This window comes from Schistocerca nitens, chromosome 5 (genome assembly GCF_023898315.1).
Source record: "Schistocerca nitens isolate TAMUIC-IGC-003100 chromosome 5, iqSchNite1.1, whole genome shotgun sequence".
NCBI lineage: Eukaryota > Metazoa > Arthropoda > Insecta > Orthoptera > Acrididae > Schistocerca > Schistocerca nitens.
Window position 1 is genome coordinate 253,286,151 of NC_064618.1, and position 16,614 is coordinate 253,302,764.

General features: G+C 43.1%; 1 pseudogene; it reads right to left on the reverse strand.

Moving 5' to 3' along the window:
* Positions 1-3,997: 3,997 nt before the first annotated feature.
* LOC126261255 (5S ribosomal RNA) lies at positions 3,998-4,115 on the reverse strand (annotated as a pseudogene).
* Positions 4,116-16,614: the final 12,499 nt, after the last annotated feature.

Here is a 16,614-nt window from a genome sequence, read left to right on the forward strand (position 1 = left end):
GTGCTGCAGTGCTCTATCGTAAACGAGTTTTTGAAATCTAGGTTTAGAAATTCGGCCTTCTGTTTATCATCATCAGTTACATTACTCGTACTGTCAGCAAGAGAAGGTGTTGATTTATTTGTAGCGTTCATAGATTTTACGTACGACCAAAATTTTTTCGAGTTATTTTTAGAATCTGCAGATAAAATATTGCTTTCAAATTCGTTGAAAGAGTCTCTCATTGTCCTTATGACAGCTGCTTTTATTTCGCATAATTTCTGTTTTTCAGCGGGCCAGTGACTACGTTTAAAACGATTATGCAAAATTCTCTGCTTTCTCAGCAACTTCCTAATATGCTTGTTGCACCAACGTGGATCCTTTCCCTCCCCTATACTTTTGCTATGCATATACTTCTCTAGCACATTGCGGACAATACCTTTAAATTCCGACCAAAGGTGCTCAATATCTGTGTGTCCCGTGGTGAATGCTTGGAACTGACTATGAAGATATTCATTAATGACACTTTTATTTGCTTTCCCAAATAAGAAACCTCTATGCTGTATTTTTTTCTTTTTTTTTTGCATCTTCCACGGACATAGAAGCCACAACGACATTATGATCGCTAATAACTTCTTCTAGATTAACTTCCTCAAAAAGGTCAGGTCTGTTTGTCGCCAAGATATCTAATATGTTCCCATCTCGAGTTGGTTTTCGAACCAATTGCTCAAGGTTGTATGTTGAGAGCGCTCCTAGAGTAACTTCACACAAATCTTTGCTTCTGCCCCCTGTGATAAACGTGTAATTTTGCCAGTCAATGGATGCTAGATTAATGTCTTCAACTATAACTGAAGGGTAATTTGGGTATTTACTTCCTATGTACTCAAGACTTTCCCTGAAACGTTTAGCGACGTTTGTTGCGGATACTGGTGGTCTATAAAACATCCAAATACAATGGTCACTCCTTGTCTGTTGACAGCTTTATCCAGACTATTTCACAGTCCGATCCAGTATCGATCTCAACTGCGTTTAAATAACTTTTAACTGCAATGAACACACCACCTCTCATAGCATCAGTCCTATCCTTCCTAAACATTGTCCAAAATTACACTGCTTTTTATGTGTGGTTTCATCCAGCTTTCGGTACCTAATACAATATTGGCGTTGCTACTGTTTATTTCGGAGATTAACTCGGGATCTTGCTACAGACACTTCGACAATTTACTAACATGAGGTTAATTATATTTAAATCCTTTGGAATAACCTGTTTAGGTGAACTAACAATTTGTACAGTTGGCACACCCACATCATTGTCATGAACTGGTAATTTTTCAGGCCAGCGGTTTGTTTCCCATGGGGAGGAACCTAATCTAAGAAACCCCACATATGCTCGCCACAAGTACTGTGCTACCCATGTAGCTGCTTCCTGTGTGCAGTGCAACCCTGTTCTATCGAGGGGCGTCCTACAACCTTCCACCCCATAGCGTAGGTCGAGGAATCTACAACCATTTTGGTCACAGAGTCGACATAGCCTCTGGTTTGGATTCTCCACTTGACTCCAAACCAGAGGACGCCGGTCCACCCTGGGTAGGATGCTGCAGATCGTCAGCTAGGCTTCCTCTTCTCGAGGGATGGAGGATGCCTTCACCATTTAGCCAGCCGTCGAAAGGACCCAAGGATTTCCTTGGAACCCCGACGACAGGCCTCGTTGGTGCCGACATGCGCAAGAATCTGCAGCTGGCTGCACCACGCGCGCTCGATAGCCGCCGAAAGAACCCCTCCCACATCCTGGACAAGGCCCCCCAACCGGCAAGCACACCGAGTGAACGTTGGACTTCTTCCCCGCCCTAGCCGCTATGTTCCTGATGGACTCCATGACCCGCCTAACATTGGAGCTCCCAATAACTAACAAACCCCTACCCCCACGTGTCTGTCCGGACCTTGCTGAAGGAGCAGCCACTATCCTGGCAGAAGGTGCACTCTGATCCAGCTCAGCCTCCCCCTCCCCCCCCCCCCCCCCAAGCATCAGATAGCACACTGAATCTATTAGCAAAGTGCATGGGATTTGGCAGGAACCTGCTTCCCCCATGCAGCCTTCGCCTTGAGGCTCGAGACCTCGACACAGTCTGCCACCGAGGTGAGAGTAGGCCAGCCAGCTCAGTCGCGCCTCAGGTTGGCTCAGTGACTGAGAGCTGTGACATCCCAACCCCTGCACATCTAGTACAGCAGAGGCTGCCCCAGGCACCCTATCCCCACCACACCTCCAGGTGGCACTCTGGAGCTTGTTGATTGTGGCCAACAAAGCTTCCAGCTGCCTTTGGAGTGTGGCCAACCCTTCCTGAATCCGCAAACACAGACACAGGCCCTATCAATCTAGCTAATAACTGATTTACTATAAAAAAACTTAAGGAAACCTACTGTCACACAAGGTTAACAGCTACACTCTAGTTGGCAGAAAGGACACTCAGTAATGAAAATAAAAATTTATGCTAGAAGGGAGGTCTGGTGCTTATTTTTCTTTTAGGGGCCATTTAGTGAATACTAAAGAATAAGACAGTGACCTACAGTAAACTGCTAGGGGCTATCTAGTGAATATTATAAACAAATTAAACAGTGACGTACGGTAAGCTGCACCTGCGATCATCCCTCGTATTTGTAATTTAAACAAGCGTTTACGTACACGCGAAAGTGACCTAATAAAACTATAAAAACCGCTACCTCAAATGTACCGAGTCTAAATGACATTATAAATGTAAACACCGCGTGCTGTACACTGACAGTACCAGGTACAAAACAAAACCTTTATCTAACAATAAGAGTTCAGAGTGTGAGCACAAATACAGATTCTACTTTATAGGAATCGATGGGCTTACAGTACACGATCACTAAATCCCACAACAAGCTAAGGAATTTAAGCAGATGGCGAGGTGAGTTTCAGCTTTCTGCTAACTAAACCGTATGTAATAAGGACTCAGAAGTTGTGTTGTAACACTGATTTACTCAGATATTGTAGTGTAATACTAATTTACCACGTATTATACGTTCGTTTAACTGTTAACGGTCGCAAGTTGCGCTAGTCAAACGTATACAAGTATACACTGTCAGTATCACTATTCCTAATAAAACGTATAAAAACTGCTACCTTCAATGTATCGAGTCTAAATGACATTAATAAACGTGAATACTGAGTATTGTACACTAAATTAAACTGATTAACCCTCGTATTGATAATGCGTGTCGTGGAAATTAAATGTGAATTGATCAATAGAGGAATAAGACAGTAATAAAATTTGTTGGAGGCCCTATATGATTAGAAAATTTCCGAGGAGGTTAAGACACGCTCTTACTCCCGAGCACAGAACTATCGACTGTTTTGTCACCGGCCTTGATTTTATTTTAGTGCAAGACTTCGGTTCGCGGGGCCAATGCTCGGGCACGGAGACAAAGCGTTCAGCATCGCTTCAGATTTCCCCGACTGCCACTCGACTCTGTCTGATGGCCAGTTGAGGGAAGAGGGGAATACTGCGAACGAGCTGTATTTAAATGGCAGCGCAGTCGCACAGCATATTACTTCGTTTTATATTTCATATTCCTTAGCAACATGGATCACAAACAAAATAAATTTTCAGTATTATTTAATTATTTTTGGTGCGCCGAAGATATAATTTTTACTGGCACAAACTGTCGGCACTCGGACAGACGCAGACAATGTCTCAGAGTTTCGCACTGTAGTCGCCACGTAATCGTGTCTTATTTCGTTTCATAATCGAAAAAAGGTCTTTTACACAAATAAAAACTAAAAAAACCTCCTCTCGCACAGGCCATGAAGGCCCAAAGGTACTGACTGGCCGCCGTGTCGTTCTCAGCCCACAGCCGTCACTGGATGCGGATATGGAGGGAGGGGTGGGGTGTGGTCAGCACACCGCTCTCTCGGCCGTATGTCAGTTTCCGAGACCGGACCCGCTATTTCTCGATCAAGTAGCTCCTCAGTTTGCCTCACAAGGGCTGCGTTTACCCCACTTGCCAACAGTGCTCGGCAGACCAGATGGTCACCCATCCATGTGCTAGCCCAGCCCGACAGCGCTTAACTTGGGTGATCTGACGGGAACCGGTGTTACCACTGCGGCAAGGCCGTTGGCTTTTACACAAATATGTCGATCGAAATGTTGTAGCACTTTTCCAACCTCATTATGGTGACTTGGAAAATATACCTGACGAAAGCAATGTACACTACTGGACAGTTTTAATGTAAAACGATTTATCATTAAAACGAGAGTTACTTTGCATGTAAGTCAGTTGCATCTGCGCATGCACAGAGACGCTTTCAACTGGAACGGCGAACGCCCTCGAAAACAGCTCGGAAACAGACGTAAGATTGGCAGTGTCCTCAACATTTTTATGAAGCTATCCTTGTAATTCTTGCAATGCAACAACGAAATCTTCAGACCTCGCGCTTTCTTTAATGCCAGTGAACTTAGCCAACTGGACTGTCTTTGCCAGAATTTGTCCCTTCCACAACGCGATTGTCTTTTTAAATACAACCCCATCAAATCAGAAAAAAGTTACCTTGCAATGTCCAGCTATGGGCAGTGCGCAGTCGAGTCCACTGCACTCCATTCGGGATGTTCTAATTTTCGATTCTGCATTCCTTTTGCCTTCATAAATTGAACAATAAGGAAACGTAAAACTTTGAAGATAGCTGCTAAGGTTCAGTGACCATGTCAGAATTATATTAGAACAAATAAGCCCTCAGTCACAAATATTAAGCCAAAATTGACCAGGTTTCGACGCTACTATGAGCGTCGTCTTCAGAATTAAACTAACTGTTCTAAAACATATTAGGTATATAATACATTAATAAAATTAAAGTTTGTACTGACTGGAAAGAGATGCAGTACTTACAAGTCACATTTTAAAAAACCTAAGCCGGAAAGGCGACGTCATGAATAGTTGTAAATAAGATGGCGAGCCGTTAAGGGCTGCTCGTACTTGAGTGAACAAGGGTTGCAACAAGACTGAGGTGACCACGTTAGAAAGTGTGGGCAAGTAAAATGTATCTCTGTTTAAAGCAGATAAATATGGAACTTCATCCTATTATTATTAGTGCTTACGTTATGCCTGAATCAGCTTCATCACAATTTCATGTGTCTAATTTTGAATGTACAGTAGCCTAGTTGTTTCTGCGGCTACTAGATGGCGCTCGTAGCAACACCATGTTTATTTGCCCACACTTTCTAAAGTGGGCACCACAGTCTTGTTGCAACCCTTTTTCACTCAAGTACGAGCAACCCTTAGCGGCTCGTCATCTTATTTACAACAACTATTCATGACGTCGCCTTTCCGGCTTAGATTTTTTAAAATCTGACTTGTAAGTACTGCACCTCTTTTCAGTAAGTACAAACTTTAATTTTATTAATGTGTTATATACCTAATATGTTTTAGAACAGTTACTTTAATTCTGAATACGACACTCATAGTAGCGTCGAAACCTGGTCAATTTTGACTTAATATTTTTGAGCGAGGGCTTATTTCTTTGCCAACTAAATCCTTAAATTCTTTCTGCTTGATATTGTAACGTAAGTTTTCAGTACATGTCTATTATATGAATTGAGAATTCTCATCCCTCTGTTCTATCATCCCCATTCATTTTAGAGGATTGCGACGATGGATCGCTAGACTGCCTCTTTTCGTGCAATCAGCCACTGGACCTGTGAACGTCCATCGTAGCATGAACAAATAGTGAAGGATTAAAAGCGTTAACAGTACGATTGTGTCGAACTCAGATAGTTGTGCCGATCAAAAACGCCGAGCCGCTACACTAAGTGAAATGTTGCCCTGTTCGGCTACTACCGAGAAGGACTGACCAAAGGCGAGTGACAGTCCGGGCGTTGGTCCGCCCGTGGCCAGCGCACGTTGCACCCGTGAAGTTTGGCACGCCATGGCCAGCCCTGTTCTAGAGCCTTTCCTACTGCAGACGAGAACCAGTTACATTCAGAATGATATGTTCACTCTGCAGCGGAGAGTGCGCTGATATGAAACTTCCTGGCAAATTAAAACTGTGTGCCGGACCGAGACTCGAACTTGGGACCTTTACCTTACACGGACAAGTGCTCTAGCGACTTTTTTTTAATAACACACTACACTTTTTTCACACAGTATCTCAATGATTGAAATAAGGAAAACGTCTGTCTTAATTAATTTTTCTGTTTTTTTTAAATTTTTATTTATTTATTTATTTTTGTATTTTCGGTTTGTTAGGGCCACAGTCAGCTACAGGTTGGAGGAGACAAGGTGGGCACGAGTCGAATATCGAGGCCTGGCGACGATGTCTCCTCCTGCCCGCCGCCGTGCTGAACCCTCACACTGCTCATATTAATTTACTTATTTATTTATTTCAATTTTTTGTGCCATATATGCAGAGAAAAACAAATTAAAACCAGTCCACCCATACGGAAACTTGGAAGTCCCGCAAAATGGTACGGTGATACGTAGCGGACATCCTGCCTCCTCTTGCGTTACATATAATGTGAGTGTGTCACGGTGCCATTTTTCAACAGGACACTGTTCGTCCACGCATGCCACGTATCTTTATGACCACCTGCGGGATGTTGAGATACTCCTGTGCCCAACAAGACCCCCCAGATGTGTTCCCGATAGAATATGTATGCGCCAGCCCAGATGTCAACACCACCACAGTGCTAGCACCTTGGACACCAAGGATTACTTACAACTGTTGTGGCCGTTTGCTCAGCAGACGATACAACGGCTTTATGACATATTTCCCAACTGAGTTAGTCTATGAATCCAGGCCAGAGGGGGGTGGAACATCATACCGATTAGTAGGCACATAATTCCGAGTTCTTTGTAAATTTGTCTCGATTTTGCGATCACCGAACTAACATCAAATGTTCTGTTAATCAGTGATCTTCCGTTTCCTCCTTCCTTTCTGTGTGCTTCACTTTTTTCTCAGACAGCATGCATCAAATTTTATTTGATTTTTCTTTTGACCGTTTTGTCGAGATTTTAATTTTTGTGTTTCTAGACTCCCATTCCCATACCATCCAAGTCCAATCAATATACTGGGTGATCAAAAAGTCAGTATAAATTTGAAAACTTAATAAACCACGGAATAATGTAGATAGAGAGGTACAAATTGACACACGTGCTTGGAATGACATGGGGCTTTATTAGAAGCAAAAAAAAAGCACAAAGTTCACAAAATGTCCGACAGATGGCGCTGGACAGCAAAAACGTCAGTGACTGTGCATGACAATCGTGTATAAAAGGAGCTGTAATGAGAGAGAGAATCAGACGCGCGAGCAGTCGCAGCATGCTGACGTTCCCTAAAAGGCACTTTTAGTGAAGCTGTATTTTCAGAATGGGGAATGTGCTAGTTCAGAGTTACGATCTTATCGCCATAGGAAGGGGATTCGAACGGGTAAAGGTCCGTTGACAAATGCAGCTGTGGCGAGAATGATTTCGAAGTTCGAAGCCACGGGTTGTTTAGACGATAGACCCCGTAGTGGCCGACCGAGAACAAGGCGTAATGCTGCTGAGACAGTTCAGGAAGAAATGGAGAGTGTAGCGGGTTCGTATATGCACGGGGAAGTCAGCGCTAGTGCAGTCGCATGTCGCACCGGCATTCCATACACTACTGTTTGGTTGGCACTGAGGCGTACCCTCAGATGGTATCCGTACAAAATCCATCGGCATCATGATCTGTTACCTGGCGATTTCGTGAAGCGGAGGGCACTTGCGGTGTGGGCGTTTCAAAAGATGGCGGAAGATGACGATTGGTTGAGTAACGTGTTGTGGACCGACGAAGCTCATTTCACGCTCCGAGGGTCTGTCAACGCCAACAACTGCAGAATTTTGGCTACCGAAAATCCTATAACTGTCGTGGAAACTCTATTGCACGACGAGAAAGTCACGGTATGGGTTGGATTTACCACATCTACCGTTATTGGGTCTTTTTTCTTCGAGGAAATGCGTGATTCTGGTTTTGTAACTGCTACCATGACGGATGAGAGGTACGCCGACATGTTACAGAATCGCATCATCCCCATCCTGGCTGATAAACAACTGCTCGAACGTACGATGTTTATGCAGGATGGCGCTCCACCCCATATTGCTAGACGCATGAAAGATCTCTTGCGCACGTCGTTTGGCGATGATAGTGTTCTCAGCCGCCATTTTCGTCATGCTAGGCCTCCCAGGTCCCCAGACCTCAGTCCGTGCGGTTATTGGCTTTGGGGTTACCTGAAGTCGCAAGTGTATCGTGATCGACCGACATCTCTAGGGATGCTGAAAGACAACATCCGACGCCAATGCCTCACCATAACTGCGGACATGCTTTATAGTGCTGTTCACAACATTACTCCTCGATTACAGCTATTGTTGAGGAATGGTAGTGGACATATTGAGCATTTCCTGTGAAGAACATCATCTTTGCTTTGTCTTACTTTTTTATGCTAATTATTGCTGTTCTGATCAGATGAAGCGCCATCTGTCAGACATTTTTTGAAATTTTGTATTTTTTTTGGTTCTAATAAAACCCCATGTCATTCCAAGCATGTGTGTCAATTTGTACCTATCTATCTACATTATTTCGTGATTTATTCAGTTTACAAATTTATACTGACTTTTTGATCACCCGGTATTATAAACACGATTTGCGTGCGTAGAGAAGCTGCAATCTGTGAGGGTCCCCGAAAATTGACCTTGAGTCTCATTGAAAGTTATACAAATGATTGTTTGGATGATTAGACTTTTCGTAATTCTAACGTGCGATTTGATTGACGTCATAAGAAGGACGTCACAATTCAGCCTAATAAAAGAAGCTGCCTCACCTGAAAGTGGGCAATGGTGGAGAGTTCTGGAGAGTTTCTAGCGAGTTAGACCACTTATTAGCGGAATGACTGGAGCGGCAGTTTCAGATGATTCGATTTAAAAAAATAGTGAAGTGGCAACGTCCCCATACTAAAGTGGAGTAATATTTTTTTTACTGGATAACGAGAAATATAATGCAAAGTATTGTTTGTTATTTATAAGTTTAAAACAGTTTGAAACATACAAGTTGTGGCTATAAAATAACTTGACTGATGCTGTCACAGAGTAAGTCACATGCGCGAAATATGAAGGATCAACAGCGGTGAAGCGGCATCTCTGGTGTCTGTAGACCGTAGTCTTTGTTTGTATACGAGCTGTTATTTTGTTTTGCCGGGAAAATGTAGAGTGCAATAACAGAGCAACGAATTGTCATGTTTCACATGAAACATGGAAACACTGCTACTGAAATCTGCTTGCTACTAATGGAACTGTATGGTGAAAGATTGTTAGACTGTTTATCACGTACGCTCGTTTTTGAGTGGTTCAAGCGTTTTCAAGATGGCTGAGAAGACGTTGACATTGACTCACGCCAGGAACGCTCTTCAACATCAATAACGGATGAAAATATCGAAAAAGTAGATAATCTGATTCTGCTTGACCGTCGGTTGAGTATTCTATACGCCTTTCATCATCAAAAACGGATGAAAATATCGAAAAAGTAGCTGGTCTGATTCTGCTTGACGATCAGTTGAGTAGTCGATCGATTGCTGAAATTGTAGGGACAAAGAATGGGTAAGGCAAATTTTACATAGCTGATTTTACTTGAGAAAAGTGTCTGCGAAACTTATGCTGAAAATTGTCACGATCGAACAAAAGGAAGTTCGTGAAAATGTTTTTACTGACACTTTATATGTTATTGAACGTAATCCTAATTTCCTGGAAAGTGTGCTAACATGTAATCTTGGTTTCTCACTTACGATCAGAAACTAAATGCCAATTCATGCACTGGAAGGACAATTTCACCGAGAGCGAAAAAAAAAAAAAAAAACCTAATGAATACATCAAGATTCAAAGCGATGATGGACGTTTTCTTTTCGATATTCATGGAACTGTGTATCTTAACTGAGTTCCTGTAGGTCAGACTATAATCAGCATTCAGAATGAGATTTTTCACTCTGCAGTGGAGAGTGTGCGCTGATATGAAACTTCCTGGCACATTAAAACTGTGTGCCGGACCGAGACTCGAACTCGGGACCTTTGCCTTTCGCGTGCAAGTGCTCTATCATCTGAGCCCCGTCCTCACAGCTGTACTTCTGCCAGTACCACGTCTCCTACCTTCCAGACTTTACAGAAATTCTCCTGCGATCCCAGCAGAAGTTTCATATCGGCGCACCCTCCGCTCATTCTGGAAACATCACCCAGGCCCACGTCTCCGCTATATCCTTTCTTTCTGGAGTGCTAGCTCTGCGGAGGTAGCAGGAGGACTTCTGTAAAGTTTGGGAGGTAGGAGACGAGGTACTGGCAGAAGTAAAGCTGTGAGGACGGCGCTTGAGTCGTGCTTGAGTAGCTCAGATGGTAGAGCAGTTGCCCGTGAAATGCAAAGGTCCCGAGTTCGAGTCTCGGTCCAGCACACAGTCTTAATCTGCCAGGAAGTTTAATAATCAGCATTACTACTTTGAGGTACTTGCTCACATCTGTGAGATAGTAAGAAAAAAATGAACCGGAATTTGGAAGGTTGAGTCGGTTTCATCACGACAACTGACCGACTTATACCGTATTGTCGGTTAAGAGCTTTCGAGTGAAGTACAGCATTCCAGAGAATTGGACCACCCACCTTATTCACCTGACCTAGCAACATGCGACTTACCTGTTCCGCAATGTCCAATCTGCATTAAAATAAACAAGATTTCAGTCCGTCGAAGCAGTGAAAAAAAAAATTGAAAGCGGCACGAGTCATTAAGGACCTCACAGAGAAAGACTTCCAGCACACTTCTCTTCAACAGAAAATTCGCATCGTGTGTTGTTGGGATGGAGGAGGTTAGTATACTGATAGTGACAATAACGGTATGTGTTTTTTGAAAACAAGATGTTCCACAGCTGTAGTCGCGTTATTTTACAACCACAACTCGTACGAAGCCTTGTACCTGCAAAATCAAGTACCAAAAATTAGGTACGTAGACGAAAGTTGCCAGAATCTGTTAGTGGGGCCTCAGGATAATGAATACAGGAAGATCTCACCACAGTGAAGCACAGCTCAATCATAGCAGTGATAGTGATAGCGCAGATGCAAAACTGAATGTAAATACAGACTTGCTAGCGGGTGCAAGGAGTATTCGAGAATGAGCGTGTGCAACCATCATCGCAGCGCCAGCTGCTCGGGACTCGCACTGACACACCAGCCACGCACGGACACAAAACCAGTTCGTTAGGCTCTTTAGCGGTGGTGAGGGTCAACAGTGCATCGGAGAGAGGAGCATAGTGCAAGTGCAGTATGTAGGCTGTCGCAAACAGTCCCAATGTCTGTGAAGACCTATATAGACATTGTGCATTGACTGTAATACTTCCATTTCAAAGAAAGTATTGAAAAGTAAACGAAACACTGCTCCAATAATATGCTTTGCGAGATTGGTTCATGGAACAAATCACCCACAAACCCTATTATGTGACAGGCAATGAGATGTTGTTCTGACGTCTCACAATTTTTAGTAATGCAGAGTATAATTTCTAACTGTAAAACGAAATACAAAAACTTAAATCACGCGGAAAAAGCAGATGAAGTAAATAAAAGGAAAAATAGCGATATGGATGAAGACGTATAATTTCAAACAATTTCATTTAGTAGCAGAAGGTGTCCGCTATGTTACATCAGAACCGACTTTTACTACGCGAAAATTTAGATTATGATAAACCTTCAGATGGTTCAAATGGCTCTGAGCATTATGGGACTTAACATCTGAGGTCATCAGTCCCCTAGAACTTAGAACTACTTAAACCTACCTAACCTAAGGACATCACACACATCCAAGAACGAGGCAGGATTCGAACCTGCGACCGTAGCGGTCGCGCGGTTCCAGACTGAAGCGCCTAGAACCGCTTGGCCACAGCGGCGGGCTATGATAAACGAAGGGCTTTATTCCCAGAGGAGTCGATTAGGTAATGAGGTAGTCATCGACTACTCGCAATTGATCTTTGACTTAGAATAAGAGCAGAGGATTAAACAGAATTATATCGCAGCAGGAAGGGGGTAGAGGGGGGGGGGGAGTAATGCTAGCGACATTGTATGTTACCGTTCACCATTCATGCTGAAGATTCGTGTAGGGGTTGGTTTATCTCCATAACGTTTCTAATCGCGTTGTAAGCGGCACAGTTAAAGTTTGGTCGGATGTTCCTGTATAACCACATTGACAGACACCATTCTCATTCCTGTTGAATCTGTGTAGGTAAACTGGACATCGACCGTGTTCCGCTCAGTATTGTACCATGTCCTGGCTGGAATTTTCATGGCAAAGGGCTATATGTTCGCGAATATTAGGATAGTTGGTGTACTCTTTGGCCCGATAGGTCCGACATATAATACAACGCTCAAGCTTAATCGTGACATTCCAGTTTGACCTGTCGAGAAATGGGCTCAGTAAGGTCGGAAAATGTGGCCCACCCTTCTCACTACAAAAAATTCCACTTGGTCTGATGTGGAAATGCGAGTCCGCTGTATGTGGCTCAAAAAATGGCTCTGAGCACTATGGGACCCAACTGCTGAGGTCATTAGTCCCCTAGAACTTAGAACTAGTTAAACCTAACTAACCTAAGGACATCACAAACATCCATGCCCGAGGCAGGATTCGAACCTGCGACCGTAGCGGTCTTGCGGTTCCAGACTGCAGCGCCTTTAACCGCACGGCCACTTCGGCCGGCTAATGTTGGTGGCGACTCTTGCTTTTTGTGCGCTGCACTAGGGACTACTCCGGTCTGACCATCGTTTCATTAGATGCGACTGGTCACACCGTATCTCTTTTGTTCTGCTGCTAAAAGAGCTCCTTAAAGTAGCACGAATACAGGCTAATTCTCTGGGGAGAATGTCTGTGCCTTCTTTTGAGCTATCGTCCGGACTGCAGAGCAGAATCCAACATATAATACTCGTAGTTCTGTAGTGGTTCTGGGCTTGTGATACTCCTTAGTTTGTGCCACATAGAAACACAGCAGATTTCCGATTCTTTCCAAGTCTCTGGCTTGCTATTTGTGCAGTGCTTCAGAAAATATATCTGTTGATATATTTATTGTATCCGTGTAGAGAGTGGTTTCATGTTATTATAAATAATTTCTACCCTTTCTAGACCACTTTCTTGTCTTTTAAACCTTAGTAATATATAAGAAGTTTAGTGATTCGCTCGGACTCGTGGGTGTGCAGTAAGTATTTTGTAGTATGTTAAATATTTAGGTAAAATAAAGAAAAGGTCTTTCCTTACTGTACATAATAATAATAACAATAGTTTATAGAGTGCACGTCATACCCAAAAACAGAAAATTATAAATAAAATTCGCGGATCCTCTCAAGACGAATATTGGCATGTATTCTTCTGCAAGATCATTTCTGTGACAGCAGTAGTACTCGGTCTGTAGCCCACTCGTTGTCGGTGCCCAACCCAGGAGGATAGATATGGCGTGCAGTATATCGGAAAAAAGCATAAATAATGTGGTACACAATTTAGACATTGTGAGAAGTTAAAATTATGGGAAAAAACTCCGTAGCAACAACATGTAATACCTTCATTCATAGAGCCATGAGAGAAAGAAGAACTGCAACAAAAAATTTACCAGGAGATCTCCAACTTAAGCTGAACATGGATCTAGAGTGAGAGATCACAGCTGAGAGAACGTGCCAAATTTTCTCTTCGCAAAGCAGAACTTAATTGCTTGTGCGAGAACGAACATATTGTTTTTAGCAACGATCGGAAGAAGAGGTTGCACCAAACATATTATTCAAGACTAGGTGATGCCTAGATCATATAGCCGATGGACGTAATGCATAATGAGTCATATATTACTGTTTGTACACATTGTTTCAGATTTCACATTTGACTACGTGCTGAGAACTTACTCAAGACCTGAAATATTATAAAGTTAAGTTTAGAACAAACTGAATAAATTTAAAATAAATTTTTTCTGGTCTGTTGAACAAACTAGTCTTCAGTCACAAATAATTATCTTGTTCAAGATGCAGGATGCTTTTCGAATTCTAAGCTGATCTTCAGTGTTTAAGATCAGTATTTCGACATTATCCGTAAGCAATAGTTTTCATAGGGCCTAATGCATGCGCGTAGGTTAGTTATAAGACGATATAATTATGACGAAAGTAACTGATTTTATAGAAAGAATTTACTGTTTCTGATAGTGGTAGTACATCGCATTTGCGGTTCATGTCTGCATAACCGGTACTAGAATTATATTTTTATTTTAGGGCTCTAAACTGTAAGGTCAGCAGTGCTCTTGCATAAAATGAATAGAGACGACTGGTGAAAAACGATGAAATGACAAAAAACTCAAAAATAATACAGGAGAAACGCATGATCCCAACGAACAGGGTTGAAAATACATTATTCTACATCTACATCCATACTTCGCAAGGCACGTGACTATGTTTGGCGGACGGTACCTTGAGTACCTCCATCGGTTCTCCGTTCTATTCCAGTCTCGTATTGTTCGTGGAAAGAAAGATTGTCGTTATGCCTCTGTGTGGGCTATAATCTCTCTGATTTTATCCTCATGACCTCTTCGCGAGATATAAGTAGGAAGGAGCAATATATAGCTTGACTCCTCGGTGAAGGTCTGTTCTCGAAACTTCAACAAAAGCCTGTACCGAGCTATTGAGCGTCTGTCTTGCACAGTCTTCCGCTGGAGTTTATCTACCATCTCCGTAACGCTTTCGTGAGTACTAAATGATGCTGTAACGAGCGCGCTACTCTCCGTTGGATCTTCTCTATCTCTTCTATCAACCCTATATGGTACGATTCCCACACCGGTTAGCAGTATTCAAGCAGTGGGCGAACAAGTGTACTTCCTTTGATTTGCTTACGATTCTTCCAATGAATCTCAGTCTGGCATCTGCTTTACCAACGATTAATTTTACATGGTCATTCCATTTTAAATCACTCCTAATGCCTACTCCTAGATAATTTATGGAATTAACTGCTTCCAGTTGCTGACCTGTTATATTGTAGCTAAATGATAAAGGATCTTTCTTTCTACGTATTCGCAGCACAATATACTTGTCTACATTGATATTCAGTTGCCATTCTCTGCACCATGGGTCAATTCGTTGCAGATCCTCCTGCATTTAAGTACAATTTTCCATTGGTACTGTGGTGTCACCGCCAGACACCACACTTGCTAGGTGGTAGTTTAAATCGGCCGCGGTCCATTAGTACATGTCGGACCCGCGTGTCGCCACTGTGTGATCGCAGACCGAGCGCCACCACACGGCAGGTCTAGAGAGACGTACGAGCACTCGCCCCAGTTGTACGACGACTTTGCTGGCGACTACACTGACGAAGCCTTTCTCTCATTTGCCGAGAGACAGTTAGAATAGCCTTCAGCCAAGTCCATGGCTACGACCTAGCAAGGCGCCATTAGTTACTTCATGAATCTAAAGAGTCTCACTTGTATCATCAAGAATGCTGTATACCAAAGGACGATATAAAAGTTAAGTGTTCTAGTAGCTACGTTCTTTTCTTTATCACATTCATCACGTATCCTGTTCCAGACTTCGCGCCAGTCGGCGTGTGTGTACGTGTGCCCTTTCGGCTACCCGTCTCTGTGGACTGGCTGCCTTGTCAGTCCACTACAGGTACAACCTCTCGATATACTGCAGCATCATCCGCAAAAAGCTGCAGTGAACTTCCGATTTTATCCACAAGGTCATATATATATATATATATATATATATATATATATATATATATATATATATATATATTGTGAATAGCAACGGTCCTATGACACTCCCCTGCGGCACACCTGAAATTACTCTTACTTCGGAGTACTTCTCCCCATCGAGAATGACATGCTGCGTTCTGTTATCTAGGAACTCCTCAATCCAATCACACAATTTTTCTGATAGGCCATATGCTTTTACTTTGTTCATTATTGACACAAAGAGGGTCATAAACGGGGCGGGGTGGGGTATATGAGGACGCCTCCTCAGGTGTGATGAAGTCGGCCTTCCTAGGAGAGGAAACCTGGTCTTCCAAGTTGGGGGTATGCGTTAAGCCCTGTAACCTATCGATGTAAAATTCTTCATACTCGCAAACCTCAGAGTAATCGTAGGATAAAAGCCAGAAATCAAGGACGACGAACTTAAGGAAAAGGGTAAGAAATAAGGGATAAAAGAAACGCCTATCATTGCCACATGGAACGGACTGGGTTTTGCGACATATGGGACAGAGCCTACAAAAACACTCAACATTATACACGATGCAGTCACATTAATGTGACCGCCTCCTATGTTCGACTTCGCGAGCACAGGGTCCCGGTTTCGATTCCTGGCGGGGTCAGGGATTTTCACCTGCCTCGAGATGACTGAGTGTTCGTGTTGTCCTCATCATTTCATCATCATTCCTGAAAGTGGCGAGTTTGGACTGAGTAAAGGTTGGGAATTTGTACGGGCGCTGATAATCGCACAGTTGAACGTCCCACAAACCAAACATCATCATCATCCAGAATGAGATTTTCACTCTGCAGCGGAGTGTGCGCTGATATGAAACTTCCTAGCAGATTAAAACTGTGTGCCCGACCGAGACTCGAACTCGGGACCTT